The sequence below is a fragment of the Numida meleagris genome, chromosome 2, assembly GCF_002078875.1.
Source record: "Numida meleagris isolate 19003 breed g44 Domestic line chromosome 2, NumMel1.0, whole genome shotgun sequence".
In the NCBI taxonomy this organism is placed as follows: Eukaryota; Metazoa; Chordata; class Aves; order Galliformes; family Numididae; genus Numida; species Numida meleagris.
The window spans coordinates 10,418,463-10,433,844 of NC_034410.1; the positions used below are offsets into that span (position 1 = coordinate 10,418,463).

A 15,382-nucleotide genomic window follows, 5' to 3' on the forward strand; every position below is an offset into this window, starting at 1 on the left:
ACTCCAACTGACCAAAGGGATATCCCATACCATAGGACGTTATGATCAACAATTAAAAGATGAGTGCAAAGAAGGAGGAGAAAAATTTCAAAGTAATATAATTTCACTTCCCAAGTAACTGTTGCTTGTAGAATCACAGAATCATAAAAACTTAGAATCATAGAATGGCTTGTGTTGGAGGGGATTTAAAGACCGCCCAGTTCCAACTCCCTGCCATGGTCAGGACTACCACCCACCAGGTCAGGCTGCCCAGGGCTGCATCAAGACTGACCTTGAGCACCCCCAGGGATGCAGCATTCATAACTTCTTTGGGCAACCTGCTCCAGAGCCTCATCATCCTCTGAGTAAATAAAATTATTTCTAACATCTCCCCTTTTTAAATAATGCAATTCTTTATTAATGTCAATATATATACATTGACAAACCAAAAAGTGTTGGTATTTTATTTGACCCCGTCATATCACAAGCCTGAGGAGTTTTCTAGTATAAAGGACATATATTTATTACTAATGGCAAACATACCATCTCATCACATTTAAATTGGCTTAAATTGCAGCAAAGGGGATTTAGGTTAGATAGAACAATCCCACGTATGGGAGCAGCCTGCTCACAGGGGGGCGGTGGACTCTCGTCTGTGAGAGCTTTCAAAAATAAAGTAGAAATGTCTGTCAGAAAAGACATAGAAACAGCTGATCCCTTTTCCAAGATGGGAAACTGAATTCAGTTTTGCAACTTGCTTTCAGATGAATTTTCTAAGATTTCCTAAAGAAAATAAGAACAGAGTGATATTTTGCTACTTACAATATTGACGTCTGTCATCAGAAAGAATTTAATTCTGAAACATTGAAGTAATTATTTCAGAAGGAAAAAAGGAAAAGAAGAAGAAAAAGAAGACGAAAAAGAAAAAGAAAAAGAAAAAGAAGAAGAAGAAGAAAAAGAAAAAGAAAAAGAAGAAGAAGAAGAAGAAGAAGAAGAAGAAGAAGAAAAAGGAGAAGAAAAAGAAAAAGAAGAAGAAGAAGAAAAAGAAAAAGAAAAAGAAGAAGAAGAAGAAGAAGAAGAAGAAGAAAAAGAAAAAGAAAAAGAAAAAGAAAAAGAAAAAGAAAAAGAAAAAGAAAAGGAAAAAGAAAAAGAAAAAGAAAAAGAAAAANGAAAAAGAAAAAGAAAAAGAAAAAGAAAAAGAAAAAGAAAAAGAAAAAGAAAAAGAAAAAGAAAAAGAAAAAGAAAAAGAAAAAGAAAAGAAAAAAAAGAAAAAGTTCTGGAAACTTAAGCAATACACACTTACCATCTAAAATTTGTATCCAGACTGCAAACAGTAACAGTAAACTTGAAAAAGGAGGTATCTACTTACTCATTGTATCCTTTATGGTCTTCAGCCCATAGCACAAGGTGGGAGCAGCTGGGGAAAGAAACAGTCTCTGGGAAGACATTCCTTGCTTCCTTTTATTCCTACGTTTTTAGTGGACTTGGAAACAAAATCAAGAAGTTACACACATCTGCCTACTTATAAATGTTGACATGATGGTGGGTTGATTCCTCCTCCAGCAAAGTTGGAAATAATGGAAAAAAATGAGAAAGTGTTGAGAGAATTTTTAGGTGCCTTTAAATATGTTTCATTGCAAGAAAGAAGTCTGAGGTTACATATTAGAGAAAATTTTCTCTAATTTGTAATCTCTCTAATTCAGCAATTTGGACATTTTCCTAACTTGAGTCTTTAAAGGCTGGATTAGGCAAACATCTGTTGGTAATATCAGAGATCCCGCCTGAGGGCAAAGAGGAAGAAAAATGGCCTTTTGAAGTCCCTTCCAGCAATATGGTTTGAATACTTGGGATTTACTGACTACCTGGTCATTGTTTCCTGTGGAGAAAAAGAAATTATAATAATGTTATACCTTGAATTATGCTTTAATCCTAAATGGTACATCAATTTAAAGGAATTTTAAAGGTGTTTGCAGAAAAGGTTTAGCCACTACTTCAGGTTTTCCTTTCAGTAGTGTCATGGTTTTATGATTTTTGGTTATTGGTATTCCACATCATAACATCATGTAGTGAATGTACCTGGTTCTCAGAAGAGAAGGACTACTACATTCCCCAAGGTACTTTGCTCCTCTGTTACCATTTCCAGCCAGAGGGAAAAGATAAAAACTCGCAGATCACGAGACCTCTTCCCTTTTTCCGCCCGTCTCTTGTCCTGGCAGCACCTCACTCTCCAGCCATCTTATCGTTGGTAGTACAGCAAGGCCTACCTTGATTTTGGGACATTCTCTCTCTCTGTATTGGATTTATCAGCTTAAATTGTAATTATATTGTATTATAGAGTGTTGTTTTGCATTCTGATATCTTATTTAGTACATTAGTTTGTTTCTCCTCAGATTGTTGCTGCTGTTCTTTGCTCTCAGTGCCTTCTCCTTACCCTTTTCCCCTTTTCCCAGGGCATGGGCCCATGGGTCCCCTGTCCCATTTGTCATGGAACCGGGCCAAATGCCCGTAAACCATTGACAAATAGTAATAAAATAAATATATTTCTGTAAAACTTACATTGTAAGCCAAAGAAATCAGCTACTAAAATTTGATAATATAATTAAGCAATAGCCCCTGCAGCTGATGTCCCTGTTAGGAGATAATAAATGGCAAGTAGATCTATATATGCTGAAAATATACTGATGTTATATGAACATGCCATGTCCTATTACAGTTTGGTAGAGCCTTCAGAGAAAGTGGGTTTGTTTTTCTATAAGGACAAGGAATATTTTGTTGTTGTTGTTGTTGCTGTTTTTAGTGCTATGCTGAAATATTCCTCTTATCTTTCTGTTGCTTGAAATCTATGATGATTGAAGTCCAGATGCTATCAGGACATGAAATCATAACAAGACAATATGCAAATCTTTCCAAGTTGATCGTGACAGCCCATCAGACAGAGATCTGAGTCACTGCAACTGCCAGCAGTTAATTTCATCTACACCTGAAAGTCAGGCAAACTGACAGGAGCTCAAGCATTGCACACAATTTCAGTGATTTAGTAGCAGCAACAATGCCTTAAAAGCAAAATTTGACAAAAACTTTCTGTCTCAGCAGAACAGATAGTAAGGATTCCCAGGGAATTCTCCTTCTTCCTCTTCTTCTTCTTCTTTTCTTTCAAGTTCTGATTTCCTGTAGGGATTAGTCTGGTCATATTTAAACAGCTATGAAAGTTTTTGTTAAAAAAGAAGTGGTCCAGCAGCCAAGGCAAACTCCCCATAATTTTGTTCTGTTTACAGCAACCTGGGTGGTGAAGCTGAGATCTTTGGAAGGAGCAGGATGTCCTTCCTTCTCAAGGAGTGACTGATAGTGTTTGATTTCTGGAGTTGAGGCTGGGCAAAGCCAGTGCTGAGGCATCCGGCAGCAGTTCTGCAAACAGACAGACTTCTGGAAAAAGAATGATTCTACTTACTGGAAGTTCTCATTTTGACTAAGTTATATATTCCAGATAAAGAACATTATCATAGAAACACTTCAGCAATATTATTTTCTTGAATCTATTCACTATATTCCTTTTAAATCACATGATATTTGGAGTCTCAAGAAAGCTTATCATCAGATATGTACGTTGTTTAGATGAAATGTGGCATATACAAAATCAGAAGACTACAAGCTATGTCAGGCTTTATTTTTATCCTTACAGGCACTATCTGTGAAAGTTGTTTAGCTCCATGCTTAAATACAGTGCACACTGATAGTTCATATCTTTTTTTTTTTTTTTTACCTTGAAATAATTAAAAGTATGAGTTAGTAGTAAAAGTTGCTGGAATTATTTTCCAATACACATCCTGGAAGCAAAACTCCTATTTCTTGTCTAGCAACATGGTTAAATCTTGTAGTGAATTTTATAATGTGATTATATCTGATCACTAGATTAGGGAACACATAAGGACCTCTTAATTTTATTCTTAAACTTTTCATAAATGGCTTAATTCTATCTAGGTCACTGAACAAGGTTATTTGTGATAATTGAGTGGGTGTAATGAACTTTCTCTAAAGATAAAACACTTATTTTCAAAATATATATATATGTATTTCATTTGTTTATTTTCTTTCCCTTTATCCCAGGATGCCGTAGGGACAGGAGGTATGACATGCAAAGACAACACAGTTGATATTGGGCTGAGAATAGAAGTCATGATGTTTTGGAATAACTCTTTTTTTTTTTTCATTTTGAAGTCACAATGAAATGGAAAAGCCATTTTTCAGGGTATACATGCAAATAATCCAATGATAATAATAATAACCCTCTCAATATTTGCAGCAGTGTATGTTAATTGCATTTAAATAATTGATAAAAGTACATTACAAAATCAATTTGAAAACAAAGTGGGTATAATAATGTAAACTAAAAACTGATTTACTAATTTTTTTTTTAATTGGTTTTCTGTTTCCTCAATAGACAGACAAAGATAATTAAGGATGTGTATTCCAAATCCTCTCATGTTACTCATTTTAATAACAGGCGATACAGTAGCATATCTTCCAATTATTAACTGTCTTAAATATATCATTCCGTTTTCATGCTGAACGATATTTTACTGTATGATTGCTAAAGGCAAAATAGAACAATATTTTTTAACAGCATGTAGCAACTTAACTGTAATATTCAGCAGCCAAAGGGTCACTGAGAAGGGCCTTTGTAAAAAATATAATTTAGCAAGAATTGGGTTATTATTATAATGTCTTTTCTAGGAAAAAAATAGTTTGCTTTACATTTCTTAGGCATATGAGCAGAGGAAGATATTGCTTACATCGACTGAATCAGAAATAACTTCTGTATAAGTATTCTCCCATATTATCAATGTTTCAGATCATTTGTCAACTCCAGCAGGCTGTCCAGCACCAGATTCTAAATCAGACAAAGGATGTGGGAGAAAATAACACAAACTGTGCTAAGAGAAGGTCCAAGAACACTCTGGTAACCTAGACACTGAAGAATTCTTTTATCTCAATCTGTTACATGAAAGTTGGGAGAGAACATAAGAAATAAATATATATGTCATTCAATCATTTTGTGAAAATAGTAGCTGTTTCTTCAGAGCAATTTGAGGTCTTTGTTACGCATGAAAGAACTTATAAAGATATTTTTGTCCATGTGGGTAACTTCTTGATCACCAGAGGATGTATTCTCATTATTTTCTATGAATCTTTCATCTGACAGATGAGTATCTAACAGAGTTTTTCTCTGGTATTACTGTGAGAAATGCTTGTGTCCAACAATCCAGGCTCAGCTGGAATTTGCTATGAATCACAATTTATTCTACACTTTTGCAAAAGTGGGTGTCCTACTGGATGCAGGCACCAGCATGCTGGAAAGATACAGCAGTTTATACTCCCTAATGCCTGATTGCAAGTAAGTCCTTCCCTGTTTCCCCATTGGCTAAGGTATTTGGGGTTTACTGTTCTCAGTCAGCCTATCATGTACTCACTGCCCCCCCCCCCCCCCCCCCTCCACCCAGTAAGCACCCCTCCTCTGTTTCTTTTGTTCATAAATATTTTGTAAATTAGATTCAGAGTTAATTGCTTTGACCACCTAGAGTTATCTTTGTGTCTTCTTTGACAAAGTCCATCCCCCTCTGTCATGTCAAGCAAGCAGAATTTAGAAGTAGTTGCCAAGCTAGCATCTCCTGACATATATCTACAAGATAAGTTTTTTAACCAATCCTTCTTCTCAGATTTTGTTATGCAAGGACATCTTATCCTTCCTTTCTTTTCATCTCAGTTCCCCCTTTTTCTTTTTATCATCCAATTGTTAATGCACACATTCTTTGGGCCTAACCGCAAGCAGAAATTTATCTTGTAACATGAGCCCTGGGGCATGTTGTTTTGGTTTCACAACATTCTGCTGCTATGCAAAAACAACATCTCTTCCTCTACACTTCTGGACTACACAGGACTCAACTTCTTTTTCTTTAAAGGCAATCCTGGAAGTCAAATGTGTACAGAAAACTCCATCAGCATCTCATGTGCCTTATCTAACTTTTTAAACAACTAATTTCCAACTAAAATTCCAGACTTTTTCAGAATTTTATTTTAAACTTTATATATCCATCTTTAGTTTTCTCTGTATCTACATGCAAATGGAACTTAAAAATGCAAGGTATTTCCTTCCAAAACTTGAGAGAGGATTCCATAGCTTCCTCATGAAGAAAATCAGCTTCGCACTCACTCTCATCACATCAACAAACCAAACTGCTCAGAGTGACTCCAAGAAATCATAACTTGGCTTTCCTATACCTGCTGAAAGCCCATCATTGTTAACACAATGCCAATTAATTCCAAGAATTAAATGCACGTAATGCTATTCCTGCTAGGGAATAGTAGATAAAGCTATATTTTAAGTTAAGTAGAACCAGTTGCATGAGATGTTTAGGAAAACTGGGTGCACTGGCAATATTTTCTCTACATCTTCAAAAAGGTTTCATTGGCTGAACTCTGCATAACACTGCACTTTAACTAGACATAAATACTGGGTTAACTCTAGGAGCACTTAAATTGTGGCTCAACTCAGGATAAGTTAAAATGAATGTGTGTAAGCTTGCAAACCTTGCAAGCAAATTAGTTTGTTGGTATAATCAGAGTCGTTTAATTATGGTTTAAAATAGTAGAGAATTACAGGATTGTAAGCTTTCTGAAGAAACAAGAGTATATATAAATTTTCCTCCTTTTTGTTACTTGCACCATGTCTTTCCTGGTAGTTACAGATATGACTTTGCTCTGAGTCAGCTAAACACGAAAGAGGAGTATTTCTTACTCCTGATTGCATTATGCAGACCCAGAGAAGAGCTCAAAATTGGCAATGAAATCACAGGCATGCTCATATTTATGGGATATTAATCACTGATTTCAGAGGCAGGATCCTCCTTAACCATATGAATCTAGCAGAGGACAGACTGGAACTTGTGGCTCAGAGCCTGGAGACTGGGAAGAGAAAGGTTATTCTGCTCTTGACCTTGTATCCTTCACTTGTTTTCTTAATTAGAGACATTGTACTGTACTGTGTAGGCTGCCAACATCATTGTGTTCCTGTATCCTGGGGCTATTATTTTGCAAATTGCATGCTCCCGAAGCATTCTGTATCATTATTTTTAACTATAAGAACTTTTCTCACTTTTTCAGCACTGCCAAAACAGCACATGGGCATGAAATACAGATAGCTAAGATCCACCAGTTAATGATTCCACAAGCACACTGAAAAAAAAAAAAAAAAAAACAACACTTGAAAAGAATAAAACTAAAGAATAAAACTAAATTCCTGGTATAATCAATCTCCAAGTCAAGGTACTGTTATTTAAGTAATGGTAACTTCAGAAAACTTGTGCCTTGACAATCTTAATAACAACTGCTCTTTTCTAAACCTTTTGAGGAGAATAGGATTGCCTACTGATCAGAATAAAATATGCATATTATTTGGTAAAGTATCAAGAAACTAAAACTTATATTCCCCTAAAGTATCCTACTCTGTATCCCCCAAGGTGGGAGAATCCTAAATGTTTTTATTTTTATTAATATTTCTGAAATTGTCAGCTTACTTTATAAAGATGATGACTTTTCTGTTGGCTTAATTTATAAAATTTAAACAATCAAAGCAACTATAAACTAGCCCTTGCTTGACATATTGCAAGGGATTAATCTTTTCCAGATTGCTTTCATAAAACACAAGGAGATCATTAGGTGAAAATTCAGCTAAGACAAAAAATCTCCATTCTTTTTTATAATAATGAAGTAGTAGATTTATTTTTGCAATTTTTTTATTTGCAAATATATGTTTTGTTTAGACACTGCATATTTCTTAATGAATGTTTTTCAAATCTAATGCTTTTAAAACCTGTTCAGTTTTGAAGTACAGATTAATTCTCTGTAGATTCCAATCTCATTGCATTCTACTTTGTCAGAAAACTGATTTGTTAGGGTTCCCATCCTCTATCTCCTCTGCAATGAGAAGATAAGATGTAATTTCCATTGAATTGCAGAACTACATGGGCAGAAATATTACCTGTAATATTCCAACAGGTTCCACTCATAGGGAAGGGAAGTCGTCTTCTGCCCCACAAACAATATATTATACAGAAAAGATATTTTGTTTAACAGAAGGGAAATAAAAATGCAGCCTAGCTCTTCATAGCTAATCTAATCCTCATACTGAATTTTAATAGTGAGATTTATTTGTAGTTAAAGAAATAATTCTTACTCCATGAAATGGTCATTCCCATAGAATTACATTATTTTGTAAATTTCAGCAGGAAATTATAAATTTTGGAATAATATTCCACAAAAATATAAATCTTTATTATTTTTTCATGTACAAAAAGCACTGTTTCAGGTCAGCATTCAATCCTGAAACCGCAGGAATGATTGTTGAGAATTGCAGACCTCTGCGTACTATACCACTACATCTGTGTGTCAGCTGTCCTCAAAACCGATCAAGCTTATAGGCCGTTATTCAGTCACAAACAATAAAATCAGAAGAAAAATTATTTTTCTTGCATGACAGAATTTGCACCATCACTTTCAAAAAAAAAAAAAAAAAAGTATGTTTCAAAATTCTCCACACACAATTTTGAATGAAATGAAAAATACGACCTTGTCTCTGGGAGAGAAAAAACTGTTTTATTCTAGGACTTGAAATCTTGAATTTAAGGACCAAATGAGTATTAAAGTCAGAAAAACAGATATGGAGTAGGAGCAAAGGACATTACTGGATCAGTAACCAGGGAGAGGTGTGAAGTGCGCTCCTTGCCCCCTCATCCAAGCCGGTAGTTATGCCCAAATCCTAATGCATACAACGAGGGTGCAAAGGACCTTGTCTTTGGGACTGATAACAATCAAGGTTTCATTGGAGGCAGTTAATGACACAACATAGTGTCTCGAACTGGGCGCTCAAAGAACTGATAACAGACATCCAGTCAATAGATCCAATTCTAAATTGTATGACTACATGCCAGTCACCTTACCCCTTAAATAGCAAGCAGCCTAAGGACCATTTTGAGAGCTTTTCTTGCAAGGAGCTGGCTGCACATCAGAATCCCCCCTTGAGTAGGGACACCTCTTGAGGTTACTTAATGTTTGCACAGAGATTCTCCCAGGACATGGTGATGCCTTGCACACTGATCCTCAGTAAGTGTTTTTTTGTTTTTAAGTAAACTAGCTCCACTAAGAATGCATCTTAGATTCATTATGCACACTCTACCCTCTGTGTAGCAAATAGTTAAGGATATCTAGCCATTGCTAATCTTAATTCCCTGTCAACATTGCTCAAATTTCCATATTATATTTATTTATATCAGTAAATAACTTTCTGCCTTCCTCATACAAGGGCAGTGTTCAGTGCTTTAGTTTCCATCCAAGAGGAAAGAACCATCATGATGTTTAATGGAAGAGAAACGGAAATTAAGTATTGTCCCTTGGAGAATAAGCATTTCTTTCCATTGTAAGGATGACCCGTTACTTTAAACCTTCCAGATCAAGCTAGAATTTCATGACCAGTCTATCTACTGTTCAGTTATATTGTCTATGTTTGCAGTAAGGAGTACAACCCAGTTCCCATATCAGATCTTTGTATCTACTTAGGAAACGGATATTGTCAGTATGACAGTTACCTTTGAGAAGACTTAATACTTGGAGGAGCAAAATGGATGGGAGTTCAGCCCCTGGAATACAGGCCAAGGGTGTGCTGCATTATTGAATCATAGAATCATAGATTCATTAAGGTTGGAAAAGACCTCTAGGATCATCTAGTCCAACCATCAAGCCATCACCACCATGCCCACTAACCCACTTCCTTCAGTGCCACATCTACAGTTATCTTGAACACCTCCAGGGACAGTGGCTCTACCACCTCCATGGGCACCTTGTTCCAGTGCTTGATTCCTCTTTCTGAGAAGAACTTTTTCTTAATATCCAACCTGAACTTCTCTGGTAGATCTTTGTTCATGCAGATAATCTTTTTTTTTTTTTTTCTAGTAACTTAAAAAGATATATTTACTACTAATAGGCAGTTAACATGTAAAATCTAAAACATGACCTCCAGTCTTTTAGTGAATGAATTCATAGTAGTATCTCTACTGTTAGATTTTGATTTATAACTTTCACTATCTAACATATTTGTAAACACTCACAGAATACTCAAGTACCATGCACATAATCTTGGTAATTATCAATACTAATTCAGATGCTACATTATCAGTGTTATCAAATTGATTCTTATGGGAGACATACCAATTTTTGTCATCTTAGTTAGTTCATTTATCATAGGATCAATACATGTTTTTAGAGGACTTTTTTGTTGTTTATAAGTAACAGACATCTTTAATCTGTTTTAGAACCGATCTAACATAGTTTTATACCTATATATTTTCAATTTAAAACATTTTAAATTTCTCTCTTAATTTAATTTTAATTGTGTCATGTTCCCTGGTATTTGAAGAGTTCTTAAGCATTCTTCTCTTTTTTTTTTGTTCATTCCTTTGTTTTTGTATTTTTTTTATTAGTTTTGTGTGGGTGTGTTTTTATCTTCTTTTTCTTTTTGTCCTAGTAATATACAGATTTTCCTGACTTCCACTTAGCCCATTTTTCATTAAAACACTTCCATTTATATAAGAAGGTCTTAAGATTAGGAAGTTTTAGGAGATGTAAGAAAGCTATTTCAGAATACATTATGAATCGATATAACACAGGGATTTAATTTAAATATTTACATAAATATTTAAAAACATAGTGAAGTTGCAATGTTTTTTTTTCATTTCTCTAGATCTGTTTAAGTTGTCTAGTAGTATGGACTTTGACATTTACTCAGAATTTTTAGCTTCCTTTCTCTATGACATCTTCAAATGAAGAGCATCTGAGCCAAAAAACTGTGCTTCTGCTCCCTGAAAAAGCAACAAATACCAAAGTGTATGTAATGGTTACTATTTCAGTCTTAGCTGATCAATTTTGAAGTTTCAGGTGAAAAAAAAAAATGCATATTGGACAAAGGAGGCATGAAGACAACGCGACAGCAGACATGTAAATTAACCTAGCTTGAATATATTGGTGGATTTGTCTAACTTTAATGAAAAATTAGTGATCCTGACTGATTGGGAGTAGGCTTAATTGATTATTTCTCCCCATATAGGCTGGAGGCCAAGTATGTTAGCTAATGCTGAGTGCAAACATTTACCAAAAATGCAAATCACCACCAACAACTGAAAAATTGTGATCCATATAAAGCTCTAGGCATCTTTTTCTGGATAAAATATTAGCTTAGCTTAACTAATGTGTGTTCCAAAAATATATATATTTATTTGAATTAAAATTATGGAATTTGTCCAGTGCATGAATGCTTTGTGTGAATAACAAAAAGCACTGATTCATACTGTTTTGTAAAAACAATCACAGGAAAGCCTTTCTCCAAATACCCATTGGAAATGTCTGTCCTATACTGTCGATTTCATTACTGTGTTAGGAAAACTTTTGCCCTGAGTGTTTCTTCCAGTCCTGGTACTTAATTGTTGTTATTTGGCTGTGTGAAATATTGATGACATTGGTCAAAAAGATTGACAGCTGCATGAATTGTTATTAACCAGCCTATTGGTTGTAGCTTAAAGTTCAATAAATACCAAGATGCAGCATAAGCCTCAGGGAGCTGCTCTCTTTTCAGAATGACAGGAAATTAACTATTTGATGTCTTTATAAGTCATCAGTCTTTTCCCAGCATCCTCAAAATAATTTTTGTGGTGTTAAAAATATGTGAGCTGGTAATGATTTCTTCTCTACCCAAGTATTCTCTCGTAACTGGGGATCATGATCCCTTACCAGCCTTGCAGGATTGGAAGATTAGATTTTACATGATATGTGACTATCTGGTCTATTATTTCTATCAGCGTTCATCACCACAACAAACAACAGGAAAATCATTCCAAAACATCAGGAATTGCAAAAGAACTTGTGACAGAAGGATTTCAGAAGCAACTTGGTAAGAAATTTTGTAATGTAATCTGTGATATGTGAGAATATTTTACAGCCCCTACATACAAGAATCTAAGTACTTTTACATTGAACAGACATCCATACATATACACACGTCATAAGTCATTGAAGAGCCTATTTAATCAGCGATCGTATTGGAAAGCAAATCTTTAACACAGTTTTTCATTAGTACAGCCTTAGGATTTCTTTTTCTTTCTATAGCTCTGCTTAAGTTCTGTTTTTAAAATGCACACAACTATTGTCTCCCTCTTAAATCCTGAGAAAATCAGAGAAAATATATTATCTTTTCTATCTATGAACAAGCCTAGACTTTTACCATAAATTTCTTAGCAGGTTCAGAAATATCCAATATGAGCCGCTTACTATACCTATTACTTATCTCTGTCAGTTTCCTGAATGTTCTAGCTATCCTATATTTTTAATTATTAATGTAACATTTCTTCTTTTGTTTTTTGGTCAAAATAATGTATTTGTAGTGACAAGAAAAAACTAATACATTTCTCAGTCATTGATTTAGTTAGGATAGATAAATGCAATAAAGAGCTTGCAGAATAATTACAAGCAAACTAATTAGAAAAAGAACTAGATATATGAGAAATATATGTCTTATAGCTGCATCCTTTCAGATAAACTTGAAGAAATCACTACTATGAATTTACATAGATTATTCAGACAGATGTGGGAGTGTCCTAAAATTGCTATTACAAGTCTAAGTAGGCTTTTTCTGTAATAATTAATAATATGGACTTTTCCTTTTGTCAACATATCACATGTGGATAATATGGTAGATAACACATTGTGCATAAAACCTAGAGGCAGCACCATACTGGAGCATACAGTTATTTTGATATTTTGGGTCACTGATAAATGTTTTTATTTGTTGTCAGTGGAGTTTTGTCACTCACATTCAGAGAGATTCCACTACTAGATGCTTTTTCATGGTGATTTGCATGGATGCTTTTTATACACTGGCAATAACAAAAAATATATATTTTTCATTGAGAATTTGTTTAAAAATTTCTCTCCATGACATGTTTTTCAAAGATTTCAGAGAACTTAAGATCTAATCCACTTTCCGAGTTGCTCTATTAAGCTATAATGAGGGAAAAAATTGTTTTCTTTGAAATCAATTGCTTACTGCCCCTTAACAATTTTGATTTGTTTTATGTTGCAAAAGTTAGTCTTCCCCATCTTTAATGTATATGTCAACATCAGTAAGAGGAATAATAATATGTCTTGCAAATACAAAATTAACTAATTTTTGTAGAACTTTTGAAATTTATAATTATTTGAATGTCCTCTTGGTGAAACAAGAAAATGTAATTAAATGCTAAAAAGAATTGATAAGTAACTTGTTTAACCAATGGTTACAATCTCCCTGCCTTTGTTCTGAGTGTTTGTAGTAATTGAACCTACTGCATTTCAATGCTGACATTTAATCAATGCATGTAAATCACCTTGGAGACCTATTATTCTTGTATTCATTAATCCAGTCATGCAGAATACAAGCATGTAGGAGAATTATATAAAAAGTTTTTGCAGCAAAGATCAAAAAGTGGCCTGTGTGGTGTTTTGCTTTTAAAATTCCAAAATACTTCTGACACTTGGCATGTGATATACAATAAAGTGTCTGAAAAAAAAATCAAAATATTGCTGAATTTGAGCTGCATCAGCATTTTATTTAAATGAAATTTTGAGTTAGGAAATTCTCTGCTGAGCATCTGGATGGATACCGTTCCTGCTTACTGTATAGTACACATCTTCTGTTTACTAGTTTCTAGAGGTAGATAAAGATGAATATGTATGTAGCTTCTTTTATATGGAGGCACCCAACATTTAAAAACAAATTACTTTGTTATAAAATAAACAAACTTGAAAAAAACCAAACCAACCATAAAATGTGCATAGCAAGTTAATTTCTGATCTGAGTTTGGTGCCTTAACATTTTCACGTCACGAGGCCTCTAGAATTTTGATTCAGCAGTCTTTGAACCATTAGAATCATTCCAACCTACTGGAAGTAAAAAAAAACACGCACACATATATATATACATATATATTTAGGCGAGTATTTAGAATGAGAGGGACTTAAAACTTCAGAGAAAATAGTGAACAAGTAACAACAGTTAGAGCAGCATTCAGATAGATAGGTACCTACCTTTCTACTTCTGCAAGTGTACTCTATATTCCACCATCTCACAACAGTGTTTTATTTCAGAAATATTTCAGTTTCTGTAAAGTAAACCATATTGTGATGTATCATCTCATTATTTCACTTAGAAAATATCGAATTACACAGCCAGTTGTGGCCTACTGTCTAGGTCAGCTGGCATCAGACTGAGAGCGGAGCCCAGAACTTGAAGGTATCCTGATAGTAATGGAGCAGGAGAGGCAGTTCATGAAGGGAGTTAGAGCAGCATGCTGCTCACTTGCCTCTCAAGTAACTTCCTATGTTGAATGGTTGGTAACTATGGCAACCTATGGAAGAAATATGGAAAAAGCAAATATGAGAACTGGAAAACAGATTTTCAGTCCTTTATCAGTGTGTAAAGTTTAATCTTCTAATTTTTACTCTCTTCAGCTTCTGTAAAACAGCCATTCAACGCCAAATTTCAGATGAAGGCAATTTAAGTTTTAATATAAATCATTTTTAAATATTTTCTTTCATTTAAACATAAAGATATTCAATTATATTTAGAAAGTAATTTGGAATTCAAACAGAACATTAGTAGCTCTATGATTTTCTTTTGTTTTTTTGCTATGTGAAAATGACCCTTTTCTTTAACAATGTGAAGAATTTTTCTCATACAGAATAATTTCTAAATAATTTCTTCCTATAATCTAACCTAAATGTACCTTCTTTTAGTTTGGAGGCATCACTCCTTGTCCTGCCAAGGAGTCACAAGGCTCGTGTGTATACTTCTCCATCACCCCACTATCCCCAAACAAACGATTTAACTGTATGGAGGAGAGAGAATTCACACTGAGTTTTACTGTTTTCTCTCCTTCTGATGGAGGGTTGGGGAGTGGATATAGCTCAATATTGAGCAGTCACCTGAGGGTGGCACTGGGGCATGGACTCATTCTGCATAGTGAACTGAAGAAAGAGTAGATTTAGACTACAGAAAATTGTGACTTCCTCACAGGGGATCTATTTTAGGTTGTCTAAGTTCAGGTTGTGACTCACAATGGGGAAAAGACTGCAGCAGAGAGAGGGAAAGGATAAAGCAGAGGAAATAAATAAGAGAGCAAAAAGGAAAGGAATGATATAGTCTGATGATGAAGTCTTTGCTATTAGAGGGCCTACGTGACCTTTAAGGCTGACTGAAAGTTCCCTGAACAACTTTCCACCCTGCAGTTCTGAGTCCAGCTACATTTAGAATGACATTTTAATACAA

At 34.6% G+C, this 15,382-nt stretch overlaps 1 long non-coding RNA gene across 1 annotated transcript; it reads right to left on the reverse strand.

Annotated features, from left to right (window-relative positions):
• LOC110393154 lies at positions 497-9,667 on the reverse strand. Its single transcript, XR_002434822.1, has 3 exons — positions 9,618-9,667; positions 1,349-1,396; positions 497-762 (listed from the first exon to the last, which is right to left on the reverse strand). It is a non-coding gene; the product is annotated as an uncharacterized LOC110393154 (long non-coding RNA).